Genomic DNA, 24,464 nt, shown 5'->3' on the forward strand with positions numbered 1-24,464 from the left:
ATGGCCAAGTTTGGTATCTCTAATCTCAACATGCTATGAAAAAGATTTCTTTGGTGCACCTTGGTACTTGAAAAAAATGGCTTTGGAGCTATCTTTTCTACCATTGAAGAGGATGATGATGCCATCTTATTTGCACAAGACAGAAGATAGTAGTCTAGAAAGCTAAATTTTGACCTAAAAAAACCTAATTAACCCTAAACAGGTGAAAAAACAACCCAAAATAGTCAGAACTTAGTTAATTCCCATCAAATGCCCCATTTTTCTTCTTAGCATACCCATTGCACCCTTATAGGTGTGCTAGTGTGCTAAAATGGACCCAATTTAGTCATTTGTGCATAGTTGTGCACAAGCGCATGTGCACAATTGTGCAAGTGTTGAATGGGGGAATGAACTTAGTTTTGATTTTAGCTTTAGGCATCGGTTGATGAGGTACTCATGTGCACACCCTGATATGCCTTTAAGTATTTTATGCAGCTTTAGGAGGTGCATATGTGCACACCTTCACATTGGCTTAGGTTCTTTTTAACGTTGTTTTAGGTTTGATGCTTAAAAGGTGTGCACATGTGCACCTTCTTATGTCTTAAATGTTAAGTCCCTAGGGTTTAGGTTTTTGTTTTGTATTTTAAGGTTTGAAAGAAGTTGTGCACATGCGCACCTTCAAGAGATGTGCATGCACACACCTTCTTCATGATTTCTAACCTTGTTTGTGTTGGTAGGTTAGGAGGGGAGCTAGGATGTACACATCTGTGGGTGCAAAGGTATGGGAGTCTAGAGAGTGTGGAGTTAAATGTGATGGAGGGAGGTTTGAGGTCTTATATAGACTTTGAGCCCTAGTACACACCTCTGTGGGTGTGTTGCATACCCTTTGCACATGTTCACATGTGCAAGTGTCCATCTTCAAAAAGAGATGAATACACACTTGCATACTAAATGCACCTATACACCTTGAAAAGGTGTGCATGTATTCTAGTGTACATTTTAGCACTTAAAACACTTAAAACTTTATTTTTTCAAATATTAGGCTCTCCAAAATTTCCTAGATAGAGACTGGGATTGACCTAGACTCCTAGGGGAGTCCAAAAATGATCCAGGACCTAGACTAGGGGTCTAGGAGACAAAATAAAAATATTAAGGTTACTATGGGGTCCCTATTTCTAGGAGAAATGGGGTGTGCATTGTGAGACCACAACAAATAGCCCCATAAAAAGGGAGGAAATAAAAAAGGCATTTCTCCATCAGTAATTAACATGTATCAAATAAAAACTAAATTCTAAACCCTTCAAGCAACCTTCAAGTTCCTTCATAGTCAAAACTTTAGAATCTTGAATCTTCAAGCTCAATTTGTGCATAGTGTAGTCATTTTCTTTGACATTTCAAAGTGCAATCTATCATGAGCTTTTAGAAACTCAGAGACAATATTTCACTCCACGAGTCCATTCATCAAGAATCTTTGTAAAACTTTTGTTTCAATCACTATCTAACTACATGAGAGAATCTATATGAGAGATCTTGACAAGTTATAAATTTTGAATTTTAGGTCCTCAGATATCTCTTTTGATTCCACTTCATGAAGCTCACACATTTCCATTTGATTCTTCTATGAAGAAATTTGTAGATATGATGGATAGCCATTTTGAAGTGCATATCCCTATTGCCTGATTACATTTTTAGATCCTTTGGAATCTTTATTTTTGAAACACCATTTTTTTCCTTTTTCTTTCTTTTGTACCCTAACCATGCTTAGACTATGTGGCCAAGGCATTGGTGTCATTTCTTAGATTCTATCTTTAGTTTGATGACCCTTGCATTCCTCTTTTAGGAACCTTTGGATATTCTCATGCCAAACAGTGACCTTAGCAGTTCTTTGGAAAGACCTTTTGTTTGAATCCACAAGTTTGGAATATCCTTTCCTACTGTAGACCTTGATTTGAAAATACCATGATAGTTAGTCTTTAAATTTGTAAAGTGTTAAGCAATATCAATCTACAATTCTAATTTCAAGACTAAAAGTCCTTTACAACTATAAGTAATGTCCATTTTTTAGTTGGTACAAGAAACAAAATCATTTTAATGATTTGACAAATAAATACCTCTTCCCAAAAGTCAAAACCAAAAGAAGTGATCTATGAAATATGTTAAGAAAAGATCTTGATTTTTCCTAACCCCTTGACTGACAAGAAAAGATAGACACAAATTTTAAAGAAAAAACATAACTAAAAGTAAACACATAATTGAAAGAAAACACACTCTCATAAATAAACACACTTGTAGAAAATTAATTAATTAATTAAGTAATTTTTTGAAATGTTTCCACCTTCATGCCTTGAAGTTATGTTTCAAGAATTGGCCATTGACTAGAAATGGGAACAATTCCCCTTGTAGGGAACTCGACCTAAAAGTATTTTCTCCCAAAATCTCTACAATTTGATAAGGGTCAATCCACAATCATTGAAACTTAGTGTGACTACTCAGATTTTCTTTCTCCTTGTCTCATAGGAGAACAAGATTAGATATTTTGAAAGATTTGATTATGTCTGGCTTGTGGAACCACCATTTGATGATAGCTTGATGTTTCAGCATATGCTCCAAAGTTTATGTCCTTCATTCATTCAATTCCAAGAGATTAATTAATATGATCTAAAATATATCAATGCCCTCAACATATTCCTTAATAAATTTCAAAACTAGATTGAGTGGGAACACGGGTTCTTGTCCATAGATGAGTGAATATGGAGATTTCCCCAAAGGATTTTTATCCTAACTTTGTCCATCCATAATGAATATTTTAGTTGAGTGTGCCAATCTTTTGGGTTTTCCTATAGCAATTTATTTATTGTTGTAAACAAGTTCTTATTGTTGGACTCAACCACACCATTCCCTTCAAGATAATAATTAGAGGATAACTTGATTATGACATGATTGTTTAATGCCCATTGAGTAAGGAATGTTGACAAAAAAGATGACCCATTATTGCATACAAGGAAGAATGACATACCAAACTAGGTAACAATATGTTCTTCCAAGAAATTTTAAGGTTCACTTTTGCTGTGCAATTTTGAAAATTTTTAGCTTTTTTGTATTGTGTGCAATATTTTATAGCTGTGAGGATGAACATATTCCCTGTAGATGATGGTAAGTTTAGTGGACCAATAAATTACAACACCCACTTAGCAAAATGGTGTAACTCAAACACTGGTTGTAGTAGCATAGCTAGATGTCTTTTTCTATTGGCACTTGCCTAATAAATGAGGCAAGAAGATACATGTTCAAATGTATCCCTAAAGATGATAGGCCAAAAGTAACTAGGTCTCAAAATCATGTGAGTTGTAGCTTCTCTTAATCCATGTCTTGTGCCATACCTATCATGAATGTTAAAAAAAGGAATTACTAGGGGGAGGGGGTAAACTAGTAATTTACAAACTTTAGTTCCCAATTGGATATTATTTCTTACTTTAAACCATACATAACAATGTAATAAAGTAATGCTAAATAGTAACAATAACCATGAACAAAGATAACTGATAACACCATTTTTTAAACTAGGGAAACCCTGGCCAAGGGAAAACCCTAGTGGCGATGATACCCACTAGATAATATACTGATATATAAGTTCCTTGTTAGAGAATGGACCCTATTAGGATTCAATGAGAAAATTTAGTATAGAGAGTCTCTATTAGGAGAATCTAAATCCCTATTAGGAGATTTCAACCCTATTAGGAGTTGTGCCAACTGTGTTAGGATTTTTAGTACAATAGATACAAGATAAGCCCACTACCCAAACATGCATTTCCAATTACAAGATGAGTTCACTACTCAAAAAATTAATCAAACTTCAATAATATAGATTCTTTCTCAGTTCAATCTTGGATCACAAAATAGGTTCAAAAAATTTGCATATATTGCTTTCACAAAAAATTGCATACTATTGCTCAACACAATTTCTCTAAGGTATCACAATTGCCCACTTTTAGTTCACAAGATGTCCTTTGCATATATACCATGCCTTTACACAAATTGTTTCTAGTTTGGCTAAGACCACAATACACTTTTCCAACTTAGAGTAAACATCTAAGATGTTGGCCCTAATTGGACAAGTAATTATTTTGCAAACAAAATAATTCCTTTCCTTTAATTCTGTTGTCTTCTTGTATTGGTAAAATACAAATAACTCTTTTCTATAGATTTTATACTAACTTCTGTGGTTATACACATCATCAACAACATGTATACTATCTCCATCTAACTTTTCTAGTCATAATATGACATTAGCAACAAGTTACAAACAAAACAATACATTGTTGCATACCAAATTCATACTTAGATAATTTTCTGAGTACCAAAAGCTAAGTATCTTTAGTTCCAAGGTTTCTTGTAAGCATGTACATCATGTGTTTCCATAAATGAAAACAATTTCATATCCTCATTATCCAATTGTCAACAATCTCCCCCTTTGGCATTGATGGCCAAAAAATAGGGAAAATTGCCTAAGTATCAAAAACTCAAAATAAATAACATATAAACATTACATCTATTACAATTTTTCCATCTTAGATATGCTCCCCCTTACAATATGATTTCATACTTTTCTCTTTACTTGATTTACAATTTTCTTATGTACTTTTCCCCTTAACAATTTTCTTATGTAATTCTCCCCCTTTGACATCAATGTCAAAGGTTAAAATGTCAACAACTATCTAAAAACTATCCATCTATTGTCAAACATTATGTACTTCTACCTTAAGCTCAAAGTATCTTCATGCAATCATCAACATTTTCTTTTAGACTATCCATACCTTTAGTCCATGTATCTTTGGTTGCTTTAGCAAAGGTGAGAATTGCACATAGAGCATATGATGCAATCTCAACTAAATTAAGGTTAGAGTATAAAAAGTTAGAATAACTATCCTTGGCCTTAACACATTCCTCCAACTATTTCTCAAAAAAAGATATTTTTAGAGTAATAGACTCTTTGAAGTCCAATACTCTCTTCAAAAAAATTTCCTTCCAAAGTTCTAGTTTCCTAATATTACTCTGACTATTGGCCACTTTTCCTTCAAAATCATCAATTTTACCAGCATGAAGTTGTAATTTGCTAGATAGAGCTTCTAGCTCACTCATTTTTCCTCCAATATGGCCATCAATATCCTTAGTCAATTATAAGATAGGGTACACTTAATATATAGTATCTTCCCATCTTGTTGATACTTCCAAACTTCCTTGATACAAGTATCAAGGCTTATCAAATCATTCTTAATATTTTGACAAATGGTGCTAAACAAGTTAGCATCATGTGTGATCTGTGCCTTTGATTCTCTAACATTCAAAAAAATTGTGAATTCTTCATCAAAAGACTTTAGCACTACTTGTGCCCTTAGTTTTGGATCTTCTTCTATGTGTTACACTGCTAGAGTACTATATAATCTATTAGTAACCTCCATCAAGGTTCTCTACAGGCTCTTCAATGTCTTGTTCTTCTAAATAAGTTTTGATCATTAGTTGCTAGGCTAGCAAGAGAAAGTGGAGTAGATGAACTAGAAGTTTTAGTGTCATCTTCCCTTCACTTCTTTTTAGTTGCATCTTTGACTCTTCTTTCTTCTTCCTCTTTATCTTCCCTTTCCTTTCTTTCTTTATCTTTCTTCTTTTCCTCTTCTAATCTATACTTTTCATCTTCTTCTATTTTCCTTTTCATTTCTTCTTTAGCTACTCTTTTATTTTCTTCCTCTTCTTCCCTTTTCATCTCATCTTCAAGCAATTTATACTTGGACTCTTCTATTTTCTTTTTCCCTTCTTGTAGTAACCTCTTCTCTTCTTCAATTTGTCTCAGTTGTTCTTCAATATCCTCGGTATGAGGTTCATTTTGTTTGAAACCTTAAAATGGATTTGTACAATCAATTTTAATGGTAACAATGATCTGATCTATCTACATTGTGTTACCACTCACTGACACTTCTGAGGTTTTGGGTGCTAGTGAAGATGTTTCTTTAGACTCTGTCATCATCTAACATATAGCTATTGTAGTTTCACTTCTTATCTTATCTTTCTCACCCACCATAAATAGAAATGGTCTTACCTTATTTCTTAAGTAAGACACTAGATTGTTTAACAATCTCTTGACTTCTTCTTCAACATCAGTCTTGCATATTATCCTTAACATAGACTTCTAAAATTCTATGTCCTCTTCTCTAGCTAATGCCTTCTTTTCAATAAGTCTATCATAGAATTTCTAGTGTACTGTGCCTTCAATATCCTTTAGTTTCAAATCGTTAGCTATAATTTAACTCATAGTAGAGATATCAATTTGATCGTTCTCAAAGTCATTATACAAATAATAGAATTTGTTCATCTGAACAAAGTTTCCTTCATTATCAATAGTTGAGTTTATATTCTCTATCTTTGGCTTCTAGGGTGGCTGCTTAGAACTTGTTACCTTCTTTCTCTATTTAATTCATTGTTCTTGTTCTTCTTCTTTGCTAGACTCAACAATTGTCAAAAATGTCTTTTGTCTCTTGCTTGGTCTAGTGGCTTGTTGCTTGACCCTTTTAGTCTTTATAGTCATAGCTTCCACTAATCTCTCATATTTTCTCTTTGGTTCACTTGGTTGAACATCAGACTCTACTATATAAGGAAATCTCTATTCCAAAGATGTCTTTGCAATAAACACTAAAAATGGTTGCACACTTAGTATACCTTGCTTCATGGTTTGCCTAACTACTTGTGACTCACTCTCAGTCATACTGGCCTCTGATAAATCTTTCTTCATTATAGATTCTATCTTCTTGTGATATACCTTCTCCAAGGATGCCTGATGAGCTGATTGGGTAATCTCATCATAAGTTCCAAATATGTGTTCAACTTGGTCCTTTTTTTATTTCAACAGTAAATAAATATATCCAACTATTGTTTCATCACTCAATTCATAACCTAAGGGATCAAGAAATGTTTCTAGAGGTTCTATTGCTTGAATACAAGTAAAATCTATATCAACCATAACACAAATATCTTCCTTAAAACCATCTACAATTGTAGGTGCAATTCTGAATCTCTATCTCATTTCATTCAGAAATGTCTTCATTATCAAGTTCCCACTATCTAATATCTTATCTGTTGGATGTCTTCTACACACTTCTATGATCTCCATTGTACATCTATCACTACTCATAATCTCTATGACTAACAAATATGGAAATCTTTTAAGCACGTGAAAGAATATGTGATTAATCAATGACTAAAATATAAACACACCATTCTAAGTCCTCTTGATCTTTTCTAGGTTCTCCAGAAGTTGCATTCTTAGTACTTTAGTGAGATTAACTTGTTCCTTCTCAATACATATCATGTAGGCTACATAGATGAAATTGGCTGACAATTCATCAATCTTTGAACTTGCACATACAAAGTAGGCAATGATTCTACTCAAGAATCTTATATCATCTTGCTTAATGGTGCTGATCACCATGGCCTTTCCATTATATACTGCTTTGGTGAAGCTCTCAACTTTCTTCTTAACCATTTTTTCACCTATAGGTACATTTCCTTGTTTACAAAGACTAGTTACCTCATGAATAAGGTTGGTTGAGATATCAACTACACTATCTTGCATCGATAGTTTCCCATCATGTATTCTACTCAGTATGATCTGTGTCCAATCATCTATGTCCAATTCATGGTAGAAATGATATTTGAATAGGTTTAGTTCCTTCAAGTGTTCAAATCCATGCTTCATAGTCATATTGTGGTTAAAAAATAATTCCATATCCTTTTTCATTTATTTACTCCTAATAGATTCAAACTTACAGGAAAGATAATTTCCTACATCTTCCAAATACACTACATTGTTTAGAGTAATGGATAATGTTGAGATAGGGTTTCCTTCTATAGAATTCATGGAAACAATCTTTAATTTTGGTCTCTTCTCATTCTCAACATTTTGAACTACTAACATATCCATGATTCTATCAAATATGAACTTTTATCAAATAAATTCTATGGATAAATGATAAAATACCTCTTTCATAAAATAGGGTTTGCTTTGAAATCTCCTTAACAAGTTGCTTCTAAGTGCTCTCTACTTTAGATGTAATCACAATAAAGTAAAAATAAAGTCTATGCTCCATTTATTCCATCAACTTGAACTTGCATTAATTGCGTACTTTGCAAACACATAAAATCTATCAATTATATTATGTGATCAAATAACTACTCAATATTTTCTATCTAATTTTTAGATGTTACTTGAGGTTTTCCATAACTTCCTTTCATCATGAAAAAACTCCACAAAACTTTGCTCCATGAAATTCTTAGCAAAAACATAGTTTTCATCTTCTGCTACAAATTTAACTTTCTCTGTAATAATAGTAACTCTCAATTCCTTTATAACTAGTTTAGATAAGCTCCAAATTACAATTGATCTTAGATACTATATAAATTTATCTTAATACACCTTTTCCCAACTTCACTACCCTTACCTCAATCTCTGAGTGAAGTTACAAATTTTGGTGTTGTGAACAAGCTTAATTCAACTTATTTGAATCAAACATGATAACTAACTTTGATCTTCCTATCTCATCATCTTCTAGATTTTATTTAGAGATGTCTAGTCCTTTTACAAATGCCTCATTGAGTTCTTCTCGAACTTTACTAACTACATTTCTTTGTTCCTCATTGTCTTTGTTAGTTCTATAGTTCCTCTCATGGTTCCTTCTATCATTTCTAACATTTCTTCCATCATTCCTTATATTTCTAAAGTTTCTTCCATTGTTCCTTCTATCTCCAAAGTTTTGATCCATTCTACAATACTTTGTTATATGTCTGAAGTTCTTGTACAACTGACATACTAGAGTTCTACTTCTAGGATTTTACTGATCATCAAGTGCATGACAATTCTGAGCTATGTGTCCAAAGTTGTTACACTTATAACACATGATCTTTCCTCTTATCTTATTAGGTCTTCCTTCTCTTGATGTCCTTTCATTAGATCTTCTTCTATCTACAAGGTTAGTATTTCTAGACATTCTACTATTTCTTCTATCATTATCATACTTAGGTTTCCTAAAATCAATTGCTTTATGACCCATACCATGACAATTATGATAATAAAAATCCTTAACATGATTAAATGACTTATTTGTACAATCTTTTTTCATATGACTTATTTCATTACATGAAAAACACTTATCTCTAGATTCATACTTGCTTTTCTTAGAAGATTCCACTTTTTTTGGTTCATCCAAAATTTCAACTTCCTTGTCTTGTCTAGCTTTTTTAGGTTTATTAGAAGATTGACTGGATTCAATCTTATCATCAAATTTATCTTTTTCTTTTGGATCTAATATAATCTCAGGTTTCTTTCCAAACATGTTAAATAAATAACCAAGACTAGTATTATCATAAGTAGGTCTTTGTATTGAGATTGAATCATCAAGATTTCCTCTACTAGAATAAAGCTTCTCAAGTTGTTGCTTGCATTGAGTTAATTAACCTTTAACAATTGTATTGTATTTCTGAAGTTTTTCATGATCTTCTTTCAATGTTTCAAGCTCAGATGTCTTCTTTGCCAGACTTATTCTAAGATCTGCATTCTCATTTTTCAAATTAGATTCAACTTTTCTAGGATCATTCCTAAAAGTCAACTTCAGATTTGTAATCTTCAATTCATGCTTTAAGATCTTGTACTTTGTCTTCAGCTTTGAATAATCACCATTACTAGTTTCAAATTCAGTAGATTCAAGCTTGGATTTTAGATGTTCAATCTTTTCCTTCAATTGTCCAATGTATACTTTGGAGTCTTCATATCTATCCTTAAGCTTATATATTTTTCAGTAAGGAGATCAATTTGTTCAAGTTCATCTTCAAGTTTCTCGATCAATTATTCCATATCCATAGGGATCTTACTCAAGTTGTTAAGCCTCTTCTGAGTAACTATGGTCTAACACCAGTTGTTACAAATAGGAATTACTAAAGGAGGGGTGAGTCAGTAATTTACAAACTTTAGTTGCCAACTAGACATTATTTCTTACTTTAAACCATACATAACAAAGTAATAAATTAATGTTTAATAGTAATAGTAACCATGCACAAAGATAACTCATAACACCATATTTTGTTAACTAAAGAAACTTTGGCCAAGGGAAAACCTTGGTGGGGATGATACCCATTAGATAATTTACTAATCTATAAGTTCCTTGTTAGAGGATAAACCCTATCAGGAGTCAATGAGAAAATTTAGTATAGAGAGTCCTTGTTAGGAGACTTTGAATCCCTATTAGGAGATTTCAACCCTTTTAGGAGTTGTGCCAATCCTATTAGGAGTTATAGTACACTAGATGCAAGATGAGCCCACTTCCCAAATGTGCACTTCCAATTAAAAGAAGATCTCACTGCCCAAACAAGTAATCAGACTTCTAAAATATAGATTATTTCTTAGTTCAATTTCAGATCACAAAATAGCTTCACAAACTTCACATATATCACTTTCACAAAAGTTCGCATACAATTGTTGAACACAATTTCTCCAAGATAGCAAAATAGTAGAATTGCACACTTTTAGTTCACAAGATGTCCTTTGCATAAATATCATGCCTTTACACAAATTTCTACTAGGTTGTCTACAACCACAATACACTTTTCCAACTTAGATTAAACATCTAGGATGTCAGCCCTAATTGGACAAGTAATTATTTTGTAAATAAAATAAATCCTTTCCTTTAATTTTTTGTCTTTTTATATTGGTAAAATACAAATAACTCTTTTTTGTACATCCTATACTAACTTCTAAGGTTATACACATCATCATTATGTATACTATCTCCATCTAACTTTGCTAGTCATAATATGACATCAACAACAAGTTACAAACAAAACAATACACTGTTGTATACCAAATTCATACTAAGACAATTTTCTAAGTACCAAAACATAAGTATCTTTATTTCTGAGGTTTCCTATAAGCATGTACATCATGTGTTGCCATAAGTGACAAAAATTACATATCCTCATTATCCAATTATCAGTAATGAAACTATTCCAAAAAATTTGTTGCTTCTTTGCATCCCAAACAATTCAAATAAATTTTGTCATGTTTCTTTTGTAAAGTTTTATATCTTGAAGCATATAGGATTAACATTTCATGTTGTGTCATCAATGCTGGGAGCTATTCATCTAGTTAGGGTATTGATTTTGTAAAAGATAATAGACAATATCTTGATACCACACATCTATAATTATTCCTTGATCAATATCCACTTGAGATACTATGATATTTTGTTGATTCTTGGTGTTGATTTTATCATTAAATTGAGCACCAATCTCATTATCAGCAATTATCTAAGTTAGTCCTATTCTTCTTACCAATTTCATTGGTTTAATCTCTAGGTCAAACTCTTGTAATATAGCCATCCATTTTCCTCTTCTTTCACTTGATTTATTCTACATTAGCAGTGTTTTGACTATAGGGGCATGCACAATAGCATATACCTTACTCTTGAGTATGTAATGGTGAAATTTATAAACTTTCTTTATCAGGGAAAAGGATTTTTTTTCAATATTGGAGTAATTCAAGTCAGCATTCTTCAAGAGACAACTCATGAATGTGATAGGTCACTCATCCACTTTGTCTTTCTTTTCAGTGAGGATCCTGATGCATGAATGTTCTAATGCAAATGAATAGATTTTGACTAATAAATCATAATCTGGACTAAAAAGAATTGGGGCCATAGAGATTGCTCCTTTGATCTCTTGAGAAAATTTCTTTATTTTAGGAATCCATTCAGTCTTTTCTCCTTTCTTAAGAAAGGCATTAAGAGGTCATACTATCTCAGCAAATCCACTAATGAACTTACATAAAAATTTGATTTTTCCAAGGAAATATTTCGGCTCTTTATGACTATGAGGAGGTGACAGAATAAGAATTTTTTCTATCCTTCTAGGATCAATTCATATCCCAACTTTAGAAAATAATATGACTGAGAAGATTTGCTTTTGTGATCCTGAATGCACACTTTTTTGGATTCTTTAATATTTCATATCTTCAACATTAGTTGAATACTTGTTTCAAGTCTAAAATATGAGTACTCCTATCTTTGGAAAATATAGTAAGGTCATCCATGTGGATAACTATACATTTTTTTATCATCTCTTTGAATGCTCCATCCATCACTCTTTGGAATGTAGCTCCCACATTGATCAATCCAAAACACATCCTTTGGTATGCAAATGTTCTCCATTTTTTTGTAAATGTAGTCCTCAAATTTTCTTCTTCATCTACCATTACTTGGTTATATTTGGAATTTTTTCCATCTAGAAAAGACATCATTTCATACCCATTCATAATTTTTAATACTTCATCAAGCGAGGGCAGAGGGTAATTATCCTCCTAAAAGCCAACTTCACATTGTGAAAATCCACCCAAAGGTGAATTTCTCTAGTCTTTTTCTTTACTAGAGCCAAGTTAGAAACCCATGTAGAATGTCAAATTGGGACGATAATTTTAGCATCAAGTAACTTTTAGACTTCAATTATGGGATTCACTGGTCTTTATTTTTGACAAAAGGGTTTGGCATCAAGCTTCAACAGAATGTCATGAGTGATGATTTATGGATTGTACATCTTGAGTTTCTCATAACTCCATGGTATGACATCTTTGTATTCTATAATAAATTGAATCACACTTTCTCATTCCTGAGGGTTACATGCCTTTCTGATTCTTACTAACTTAGGAACTTCTTCCTTACCCAAGTTATATGAATCACATTCTTCAATCCCCTTTTCTTCAACATTTCTTTTAATGCATGTTGATTCATCTTGATCAAAGATACATTCCAACTCTACCATCCCTTTATGGATAGTATTGGTCTTCAATTTTATAATCCCATCTTCATCCTCTATCTCATCATCTTCAGGTTTGTCATTGGGAGTATCATCAATCTCTTATCCTTTGAAAAGGTCATTGCACATAATGAACTCAAGAATATATTGGTCATCTTGGAAGACTTGGAAGTTCCTAATATTGTTTATAATAGATGAGGAAATGGCCAATTCAATTGAAAGTCTCTTTATCTTTGTTCCTTCAATGGGTTGCAACACACTTGCCGAAATGCCAAGAGCATCAGATACCATGTTATTCTTCTTTGGAATGGACCTTATGTTCAATGCCTCAAAACCTTCCATAAAGTCCCAAAATCTTTTTGGTATGCAAGTAGTCTTCAATTATCGCAAGAGTAGATTGATTTCACCTATCTAATAACCAACTAAGAGTCTCCTTCAATTATGAGAGCTTTGACATCTTTCTCTAATGCAAAGAGAAGTTTGTAAATCAAGGTTTCATACTCTAAAAAATTGTTAGTACATCTAAATTGTAAGTTATATGCTACATAAAATGACCTATCTTTGGGATTAATTAATTCAATACCTACACTAGCTTCTACTTTGCATTTAGATTCATCAAACTTGAGTGTCCAAATTAGTGGTTCTTTGGGATTTCGAGACTTGTGTTTATTTATACATAGCTTTTCCTTAACTTGAGTTTTAAAAGATTTTTTCTTTGGGATCCATTGCAATCTTTTACATAGTGGGATTAGTGAGTTTCCATAGTTTATCTTTGATATAGGGGCCATTTATTTCTCTTATTGACTTTGAAAATCTTTCATTAATTAGGTAACTTTATCAATTTGGGGTTTCAAATGAACAACCATTGAGGTCCAACCTTGTCCTTGTAAAAAATGTCTTCTCCTTAGGACTTTGATCATCCTAGGTGGAGGATTAGATAAACCCCCACCATCTAAAGAAGTGTCCATATAAGTTGCATTAGAATCTTCTTTTTCTTCTTCATCAAACCCCACAAATTCATATATGCACATGGAACTTGAACTTTTCTTTTGTACCTCATTTGGAGTTTGACCATTTTTTTATTGCATTATCTAAGTGAGTACCCTAGAAACTACTTCCTAACAATACAAGCATTCAAATTCTAAATGACTAACTTTGTGTAACCTACAAAATCCTAGAAGAAGAAAAATATCCGGGTCTGCTTCCTTGCCTAAGCATTGTAAGTTTTCAACCATACTATCTACAAATTGAGTTACGAGTTCTTCTTTTGGGGGAGGGATCCTAGATTCTTTATTCAGACAGTCGAGTCTCTTGGTTGAAGTTATGTCAAGAGACATCACTTTGTGGAAACTCAGCTTGGAAAAATGCTACTTGATTTGCTGCATTGTATTATGTGATAATTGTCTTTAACTATGGATCAACATCAATCTTGATCTGATTATTCAATCCCTTCCAAGATAGCCATAGTTGAGTAAAATCAGTTCAGAACCATCCTCTTAAGTGCTTTGTCCATTCTCTACTTAGAAATAATCTGTATGTTTCTAGGATTTCCACCACATGTATGTCTATAATGTCTTGAATTTGGGGGCCTAGAATTAACTGTATTCTAAAATCTTTCAATATCTCAGTAAATTTCACTTCCATCTTGTCAAGTTGTATAACTATCTGATTTGAGGGTTGAGGAGTAACTCCTACCCTTTGAGCTATCAAAAGTGGTATGATGTTACAAGAAGCTCCTAAGTCTATAAGAAAATTATGTAGGTTCTTTCTAAAAAATTTGAGACTGAGCAAATAAGGAGGCACTTTAGCCTTTTCTTTATACATGGTAGGCATTGCTTTTAAAGTGTTGACTTGTTGTGATGTTGTCTTTTGAGGAACTATATTTGTAGTAGGTATTGCCTTTTCATAATCAATAGTCTTTAGCATTTCTTCCCTTTGATTAGGACAATTTTGTAGCATATCAAAAATGGACATATTAGCTTTGGTTCTATTTAGATCTTCCACTACACTATACTTTTCAATTTCCCATATAGGGTTCTTTGGAATTGTATGCATGTTCGATTCATTTTTATTTTGTTGTCCAACATAGGTTCCTCTAGTAGGTACTAGATTGTTATTAGCTCTTGGATCAGGAGGTGTTGGATTCAAGGTAGGAAGAATCCCATTAGTCATAGGTTCCCTTTAGTTACATAAATTGTAACTATTATGATTGTCATTTTGAAAAGATAACATCTATTTTGTTTGAGGATTCAATTCTTGACTAAATGAAAAAGTAAGTTCTTCATTAGTTGGTTGTTCCATTTTAGCTAGGGATTTATCTTTGTGCTACATAGAAGACTCAATATTATTTCCTTGTGAAATCTGGTTCAATTCTTGATTTCCATTGAAATATGAGCTATCATCATTAGGTATATTTTGATTACTGTCATACTAGTTGATGTCCAGAAACTAAGTATTATTGTTATTATTAGTAAGGATGCTTCCATTGTTTGGACCGAGTATTCCATTGTCGACTCTCAGCCTTTGAAAACCATTGTTACAATATAGAGGATTATAATTGTTCCCTGCATTATTATTTCTTATATTTTTATTTATGCTGAAATTATTTTTGTAATTTTGAGCATAGTTGTTGTTGTAAGGAGTTGCATTCATTCTCTAAAAGTTATTGTTTTTCCCTTGTGACAACCTCAATCCCTTGTGACAACCTCAGTAGTCTTCTTCATTTGACCAATCTTAGATCTGACATTATTTTCTACTTCAGTGGATATTTTTGCCTTATGCTCAAAGAAAGAAAATTTTGGAGGTTCATATCCTATGTAAGTTATGGTTGGAACTGGTATAGTTGTTTCTTGTTGTAGTGGGACTAGATTCATCAAAATGAATTAACTAGGCATCACTAGTGCTCTAGGAGGATATGTTAGTATCATTTTAGTAGCTTGAGCTAGAACCATCAATCCTCCTTCATTAGGATTGGTTTTTTTGGTAAAGGTAATTGCTTCACTAAAGACCTTTTTGATGTTTGCAATAGGTAGCCTTTGTAGAAAGATACCAGTGAGATAGTCCATAGCATTAAGATAAATCTAGATTGCAGCTTGAATTGGTATAGAATAGGGTGTTTCCAACTTGCAGTAAGCCATGTGAAAGCAATGATTAACATTTGAAATGGTCTTCACTAGATCCATTTTGATTGATATGAATTCATGATATATCATGGTCATGTTGATGAATGTTTTAAATTGATTGAGGAACAACTTTTCAATGATGGCACAATTCTGGATACATTCTAGTGGAAAATTTATGTACTAGTTAAAAAAAACTTCTCCCAATGAGTATGGGAATAAATAGAGGACCACATTCTCCTATTTAACTTGCTTTTGAGTGCATATTTCTTTAATGACTTTGATATGGTCCTCAGATGTTCGTGTTTCTTTGCAGATGAACCTTGGACAAAATTTCTCAGGATTCTTGGGAAGGTCATTAAGTGCACCTTGCAAGTTAATTAGTGAATCTACTATGTTTGCTAAAAAGGCCATCAATGGAGGATTTGGTGGAATAATGGATGGATGTTGGTTCAAAGGTGGAACTAGAGAGGATGAAATTTGGAATGAAAGTGGTAGAATTTTTTGTAGTCCTTTGTTGCTACAAGGCTTATGAAAATGATTAACTTCTATAAATTCTAGTTCACTATTTAAAGATCTTAAAGCTTGCTGAAATAGAGATAGTACATCAAGATCTTTCAGTTTGTGTCAATTTTGGAAATGGTGCACCTTTAAAAAAGCACACTCTCAAAATAGTATGCTTGCACACCTTCTGATAGTTTCAAAAGAAATTTTTTCTAAACTTTTGAAAACTATAGAATTTCAAAACAGTGAGTTATTTTTTCTTTTCTGAATGGTTTATGGTCTCCTTCTAGCTTCACTTCTATTGAGTTATCATTTTGCACGATGCTTAACGATAGGAATCCTTTCAAACTCCTCTCTTGAAAAGCTACTCTAGGATCAACTCCAAGGTTTTGAGTGATCTTATGACCTACTAAAATCTACTCAATTGAAGATAAATGTGTATGTTCACAAGGATGCATTTCCTAGTTTGAACCAATTGTAGATAAGATGTTTGATCTGTTGTTTGAAAAGTAACCACAAAAGAGATATATTTTTAATATTTTACATTTTATGATGAATGTAATTTATTGATGCACCAATATGAATTCTTATTTTAACCAAGTGTTAGAAAACCAAATAACAAAGATAAGGTAACAAGAGATTATAACAAATAACTTGAAAGGGAAATCCCTAACGAACATAAATCATGGTAACAACATGTCTGTAAGTTAAATTGTCAAAAATATCAGGTAGAAAACCAATGAAAATAGGAGTAGCACTTCCTCAATTCTACTAATGGAATTGTTGATGAGAACTCAATAATAACCAAAAGATTTTTTACTTCTCATAAAATTGCAAGGCCAAAAATAGTGCACTCATGCGAGACAAGAAGTTATGCAGGAACAATAGGTGATCTTTTCTCCAACTCAATACATTAGTGGAATTCATTAACATGAGGCAAACACCAGAAATAAAAGGTTGCACAATCATAAGAACACAATAAAACCATTAGCTCCAGTATTGTTCATGAATCTTCATTCACAAAAACAACACACTCCAACAAGAATAGCTACACTCAAAATGAAAGCACCAATAGCATATATTATTACATCAAAATAATGGCCTAGGGTACATATTACATCCATGTATTGATAAGAAATCATTTTATCCCTTTTTGTTAGGAAACATAGTTCTTATAATGAAACTAATGCTAAAAACTAATAAAATAAATCTAATTATATATGAATTAGCTCTCTAAAAGGTTCTAAGTAGGTCTCCACCCCTATTTATATCAATTAATGGGTGCATGAGCCTTTACATGACTTTAAAAAAAAAAATAAGAAATAGATAAGAAGAAAGAAGTTGTAAAATGATCTAGGAGTCTCTAAAATCTCTAAAAATGGAAGCTCAATCTTAACTGGGCATTTCTAGGAATCAAATTGTCGTCAAAATGCATTTATGGTGCATGAAATACTCTAAATTAGGAATTGACAGTTAACTATCGGTGCATTGCTTCTTCTTCAAAATTTTCAGGGCACCTCTGTGAAAAGCACACCTGTGCACCTTGATGATAGGTTTCAAAAATACAAAAATTTCCCAAGTGTTAATTAAACTAAATTTCAACATCTATTCCCCTTTATACCAAAATGATGTCTGGATGTTTACTCTTGAATTTATCTATTATCTCTATCATATGGGCAGCTTGTGGAAAATCCAAAGCTCCATATTTATCCTTTTCTAATTGTCAATAGTTGCTCACTTCTATTCAGGTTGCCATAAAATCCTCAAGTTTAGTGTCCAACACTAACAATACCTCTTTAGTCTTGAATGCTTGCTTGAAAACTTTATCTAATGAAGCATCTTCAAAGATTGCTCAAATTGTTGGACTACTAATTACACCATGTTGAGCTCAGTCTTTGACTCATCTTCAAAAATCTCAAGGCAAGCAACATTGTAATACCTTTTTGCTTCCAAACTTTCCTCTTATGTTTGGTCTCTTATTTTTCAAATATCTACATGTAGACCCTCCATGAATTTATTTTTGGTAGCTATCTTCTCTATCCATTCATCTAACTTGTCAAGCTCCTCAGTGATAAATACGTCCATGAGTGTCTAATACCTTTGGCCTTTTATTGATTGGAGTACTTGTAGATCTTTAGCCCTAGTATGTACATCATTCATCAATTACAAATCTATGGTTACCATCTTATCTGCACTCAACTGAATATGGTGCAATATGTTCAAGTTCCCCTATATTATTTGTACACCTTTCTCCTCAAAATTGTCATGCAATTTCTATCATGCCTCCAAAAATGGGTCTAATTGTATATTCCCCTTTTCTTTCCTCTAATGTCACAACTAGAGTGATCTCTATATTATCCAGGTCTATAGGGTCCACAAATCCATGTAAATAGCCTCTTAAAATATCATTTTGTTTCTGCAATGCAATCAACTCAAACTCATCTTAGTCCATATGTATTGACGGCTTGATTTTTCATTTAGCGAAAAAATTGTCATATTTTGTGAAATCAAGAAGAAATTATTTTCAGGTTGCTTAGGGTTTCTAAATATTTGTTTAACCTAATGAAACCCTAGGGAAATTTTTTTGTCTTTTGTGTGGATTGAAGTTCATTCAAAATTGACTTGAAAACTTTAAATAGGGATATGTGAAAAAATCTTGCTTATATCTTTATATCCCTAAGTTTTTGAGCTAATGTCACTTTATATCTCATGCCCTTTCTATCCATTAAGTTGCGATGCTACAAAATTTCTTTCATCGCAACATCACTCTATTTTCCTCACTAACCACTATTGAGGGGTTTGAGAGTGCAAAATAGCCATCAGCATGGTTAGCATAGATTCACACCTGCTAAGGTCAAATGGTGAGATTAGGTTGCCAAGAAGAAATAATTTATTGGTTGCAAGGTTGCAAGTAGTATCTGACTTAAGATGTTATGAGTTGTGATTAAGCGATGAATGACAAAGCAGTTAATTTCTATAGTTATCACATGATCATGGGCTAGTGATGAATTAAAGGATTTTAAGTTGTGATGGTGTGCACAAAAGGAAGAATTCAACAAGATGGTTATCACAACATCGTTGGGCTAGATGAATGTAAAATTTTATAGTTGCGAGGTTGTGATCAAGGGAAACAATTAACTTCAAATAGTCATTGCAAGGTCATAGGCTAGAAATAATTGAGTACATTTTAAGTTGTGATGGCACAAAAGACATAAACAATAGTCTAAATATAAATTGGCACATGATCACAAGCATTCAGAGTAACTCTAAAGTATAAACCATGAAGGTGCAAAAGAAGGACAATAGTGGTTAAGTTTTAACACTAGCACATCTTTACAGGTAGTTAAGAGAAAACTTGGGTTAAGGAGGTGAGGCTGGGAAAGCTTGTAATTGCTCTTTCACAGGGTTATTTGTTGAGTTATCTTTTAAAGTCACAAATCAGTGACAATGAAGAAAATAGTCAAGTTAATTATTGATCACAATATCATAAGTGTTTGAGTTATAATAAAATACTAAGTTGAAAGCTTGCGAGATGAATTTAGAATAGTTAAAGTTAAATGCTAGCACAAGATCACAGGGTTTTAGTCATAGTAAAGGTATTTGGTTATGAAGGTGTGAAAAGAAGCGATATTCAAACAAAGAAAAAATTACATCTTCATGGTTCAAAAGCTATAGTTAAGGAATGAAGTTACGAGATGAAAAATAATCAATGTGTTACAGTTAAAGGTAATCATCACATCTTCATATGGCTTCATTTTTTATTAATACTTTAAGTTTTGAAGTGGTGAAGAATTTTTTATCACACTTTTGCAAGCTTTCAAAGATAGTTAGAATATTAAGTTGTGATATTGCGAGATGAAGTAGTAGTCAAAGAGAAAGGTTAATGAAACATTGTATGGTTAGAGTAAGCATCATGTTTGGCAGTTGTGAGGAAGTGACAAGGTAATTATATAAAGTATCACATCATTGCAAACATGAAAGATGTTAGGTTCCAAACTATAGTGAAGATGTGAAGTAATAAATAAAGAGGTCATCGCTAGATCATAGTAGTCAAAAAGATAAAGTGTTAGATAGTTACAAAGTAGTGAACAAAGGGAATCACAATGTCACAAGCTAGACTTAGTAGTTAAAGAAAAGATTAGATATGTGAAATAGTACAGATAGTCTTATTCTCATGATGATTTCTAGAGATAAGAAAAGAAGGGAAACCATGGTGAGGAAGCAATAAAGAGGTAATTGCATTATCACAACTTGTAGTTTGTAACTTATAAAATGGTTTTGAACAACCATGTTAGAGATGGGTAAAATGAGTATGAGTTGGAAGTACAAGACATGAAAAAGAAAATATTTTGCTAGCTTTTTGAAGATTGATAGGTTTTGAAGTGTTCTGACTTAAATTTCATTAATGTCAGACTCTTTTTGTAGAGACAGATAAATTATGACAAACATAGTGATTTTCATTGTCAGTTGCCTAATTGTGTGAGCTTTCATAGTGAGTTTGACTTATAGAGTGATTTGGAGAAATTTCTTAGCAAATAGTTTTCTAAATATTTGAGATAATTTTGAAGAGATGGCTAAGAAAGAAGGTGAATTGATTACACAATTCCAGATTGAAGAATCTACATCACAAATAAAAACACCTAGTTTGTTTGTTGAAGAATGGATGCATATTCTACCTAGTTCTACTAATGCTCAATCTGCAAATGACCACACCTTTAGAGATCCATATGCATTCTATAGAGATGTAGAGGTTCTAGATAGGAATTGATATGAATTATTATGGTTCTTTTACAAGAACAAAATAGAGAAAGTTCCAATTTGAAACCCTAGGGTTAGAAATTTAGGCAAACTAATTATGCCAGAAGTATTTGTGGATATGGACCTGGTAAAAGCATTAATCAAATATTACAATCCAATCAGCAAGTCATTCAATAGGAGAGACAGGATCATTTTCCTAGTCCTAGATAAAGAGATATTCATAGAGGCATTCGATCTGGGAGGCTCGATGTCATTGCCTATTAACATTAATGACCTAAATGAGAATTTCAAAATCCAAAAGAGCTTTTACATGGGTATGGAAATGAAAAGACACATCCCTCTATCTAGAAAAGAAAAGGGAGAGATTCCAAAGAAGAAGGAAGTAGATAAAATCATGCCTCTCAAATTCTTTCAAAGGTATTTCTAGAGTATTATCTTTCGCCTCAAAAAAGTCTTACATTTAGATAGAACCATGAATGCCCTAGGAGGACATTATGTCATGGCCTTGAATATTCAAGATCTTAACACCAATGTTGGGTATGATTATGTGAGATATATCATTGACAAGATACATGAGGAGATCATTGTTGCACAACAGGGACAATTAGAGAATTTCAAGTTCCCTCATTACTCTATGGTCATGTATTTGATCCTTGTAAAAAATGCTAATTATTTTGATCAAATATTCATCAAATGCATAGATAAATGGGGATGAAGGCTATCGTTAGCCATTTTTGTTCCCTCTACCAATATTTTGAATTTTTAGGGTGATTAGCATGACCAATATTCAAATTTGACTACTCAAATATCTCAGGCCATGCAAGCTCAATAGGAATATGTAAAAACCTTGGTTATACCCCTTATAGTCCTAAGTCTTCAAATTTTTTAATATTTTCATTCTATATACTTATGAAAATTCAAGTTGTGATCATGCACTCATTCCTCTTCCCACATAGTCACAGGTAGTTAGGGAGTAACTGTTAGTCAAGTCACAAACATTCAAAATATTCATAACAAGGTAGGTCATGGCCTCACAACTCAAGGGAGAAGTGTTTAGTTCCAGGTTATGAAGGTGCAACTAACCATCAGTGCAACATCATAGGTGGCTCAGATTGATCTGAGGTTAGGGTTGCAAGACAATGAAATCCCTTGATCACTCATTCACAAGGTTAACATCTGGGTTAATTATTCAAGTGGTGACATTGTGATTATCTCTTCATCGCATCATTGCAAGGGTCAATTTTGAAGGATATGTTAAATAAAATCAAATAAAATCAATAAAATCAATGTAATTCCATTCAAATGAGCTTTAGTGATTTAAGATGTGAAGGTGTGATAGTCAACAGCTATGATAAAATTCAATGCTTTCACACCGTCGCACTTGGTTAAGGATCGACCAAGGTTTGAGTGGTGATAATGCAAAATGATTTGATCACTCATTCACAAGGTTAAATAATGGTTAAGATTTCTAGTAACACGGTTGCAATTTAATGTAAATATTAACTCCTTGTGGCTTTCGAAACATCTCTAGGTTAAATGATAGGAAGTAACAAGTGGTCATGATGATGTGCATAGTCAGTTTGAAGGTTAATCACAGCATCACAATGATTAGTTTAAAAGGATGGAAAAGGGTTGTAATGCTATGATTATCAATTATGATTTGTTTTCATAGATTTTTAGGTCAATATAGTCAACAAAAGAATTAAGTGGTGAAGTTGCAATCAAAGGAAAATAGTTAGCTTCAGAGGGCATCACAACTTCACAAGGTATGTTAGCAGTTATGTCAAATGGTTTCAAAGGAAATAGATCATTAGACAATCGAGAGGGTAGTCTTCACAAGGTCACAAACATTTGATTCCAAGAAAGAAATAAGTTGTGAACGGGTGACAAAGGCAAGAGAGCTAATTTTTCATCTTCACACATTTTATTAAAAGATAGGCTCTAAATGTGGAGAGGTTGTGAGAAGGCTCATTCTGTGATGTTTGCAAGGTCACAATGTTCAAGGGGTTGAAAAAACAAAGGGTTGCAAAGTAGTGATTGACATAAAACATGAAGGTTTCAAAGTTTTGTGAGGAAAAATAGTTAATAGATAAGATGATTCACGAAGCCATGAATTCAAGTGGTTGGTAGGGTGGTGAACCACTTTGAGGACATTAGGCCACATCACAAGTTAGATGAGTGAATTTAATTGATAAATCTGATTTACCTGATCTAGCATGTCAAGAATATTGTAAAGAGAAACTCTTTAATGGTGAACCAATTCCTTGATCATTTGCAACTACTTATTGATAATCTTCATGCTTGTTAGATACAAAAGACACTCTGAGTTAGCTTTCTAGCTAACTATATAGTTATGACAATCATTTCTATCTCTTCGAGGTTAGAATTAGTATGAAAGACATGATTTTCTACATATGGGAACACAATTGATCTAAAAAAATTTGGATTAGTAGTGATTGTTCTCTAGGAATTAAATGGTAGTACTTAAGCTTGGCTTAAGGAAGAAGTTTTCTTAGTTATGCTTGAGCTATAAAAGCAAGTGTTGTAACCCTTCCAAGGGTCATTCTTTTATCTAATTCTATAGCATTGTATTCTATGCTTTACTATAGTAATTTCCCTTTTTCCTATAAATGAACATAATTCTATATTATATCTCTGTATTTCATTAATATATTGTGCAATATCTTCTTGCCTTATATTGATGTATTACTTTCATTCTTTGTTTATGCACTATTTATATTTATCTTTAGATGATATAGAGTGAAGCTCTTATATCATTTTATTGATCTTTGACTTGTGCATGATTTATGAGTCAAAGTTAATATAGAATTTGTATATCTAAAAATTATATTGATGAATTGTGCTCCCCTGGGTAGAGATAAGATTGAACAATACTATTTGGTGTATTACCCCCTCTATATTAGAATAGGTAGTTTTCTTTTATACATTCCTTCTCCTTTCTCCTCTCAAGAAGTATTTAAGTACACCCTGATAGTAAGGAATTCTTCCTTCTCCAGAGACTCAATATCTAATTGCAAAGTCCCACACTTTCAAAAAAAATTCCATGTTACATGAGGTCACCTTTAAGTAAAAACTTTAGGCTTGGGTGCAAACTTTTGTGTCAATAGTTTTTGGCACGCTTGGTGCGACTCATATTGAAGCATTCTTAAGTCTATTGGTTCACTAGTGTCAAAACAAAAGATCTTCAAAATAATGTTGAAGAGATAGTGTTGCTCTCAACATTTAGGCCTTCAAGATGCT

Source organism: Cupressus sempervirens, chromosome 11 (genome assembly GCF_028749045.1).
Source record: "Cupressus sempervirens isolate cs-2001-9-10 chromosome 11, ASM2874904v1, whole genome shotgun sequence".
NCBI lineage: Eukaryota > Viridiplantae > Streptophyta > Pinopsida > Cupressales > Cupressaceae > Cupressus > Cupressus sempervirens.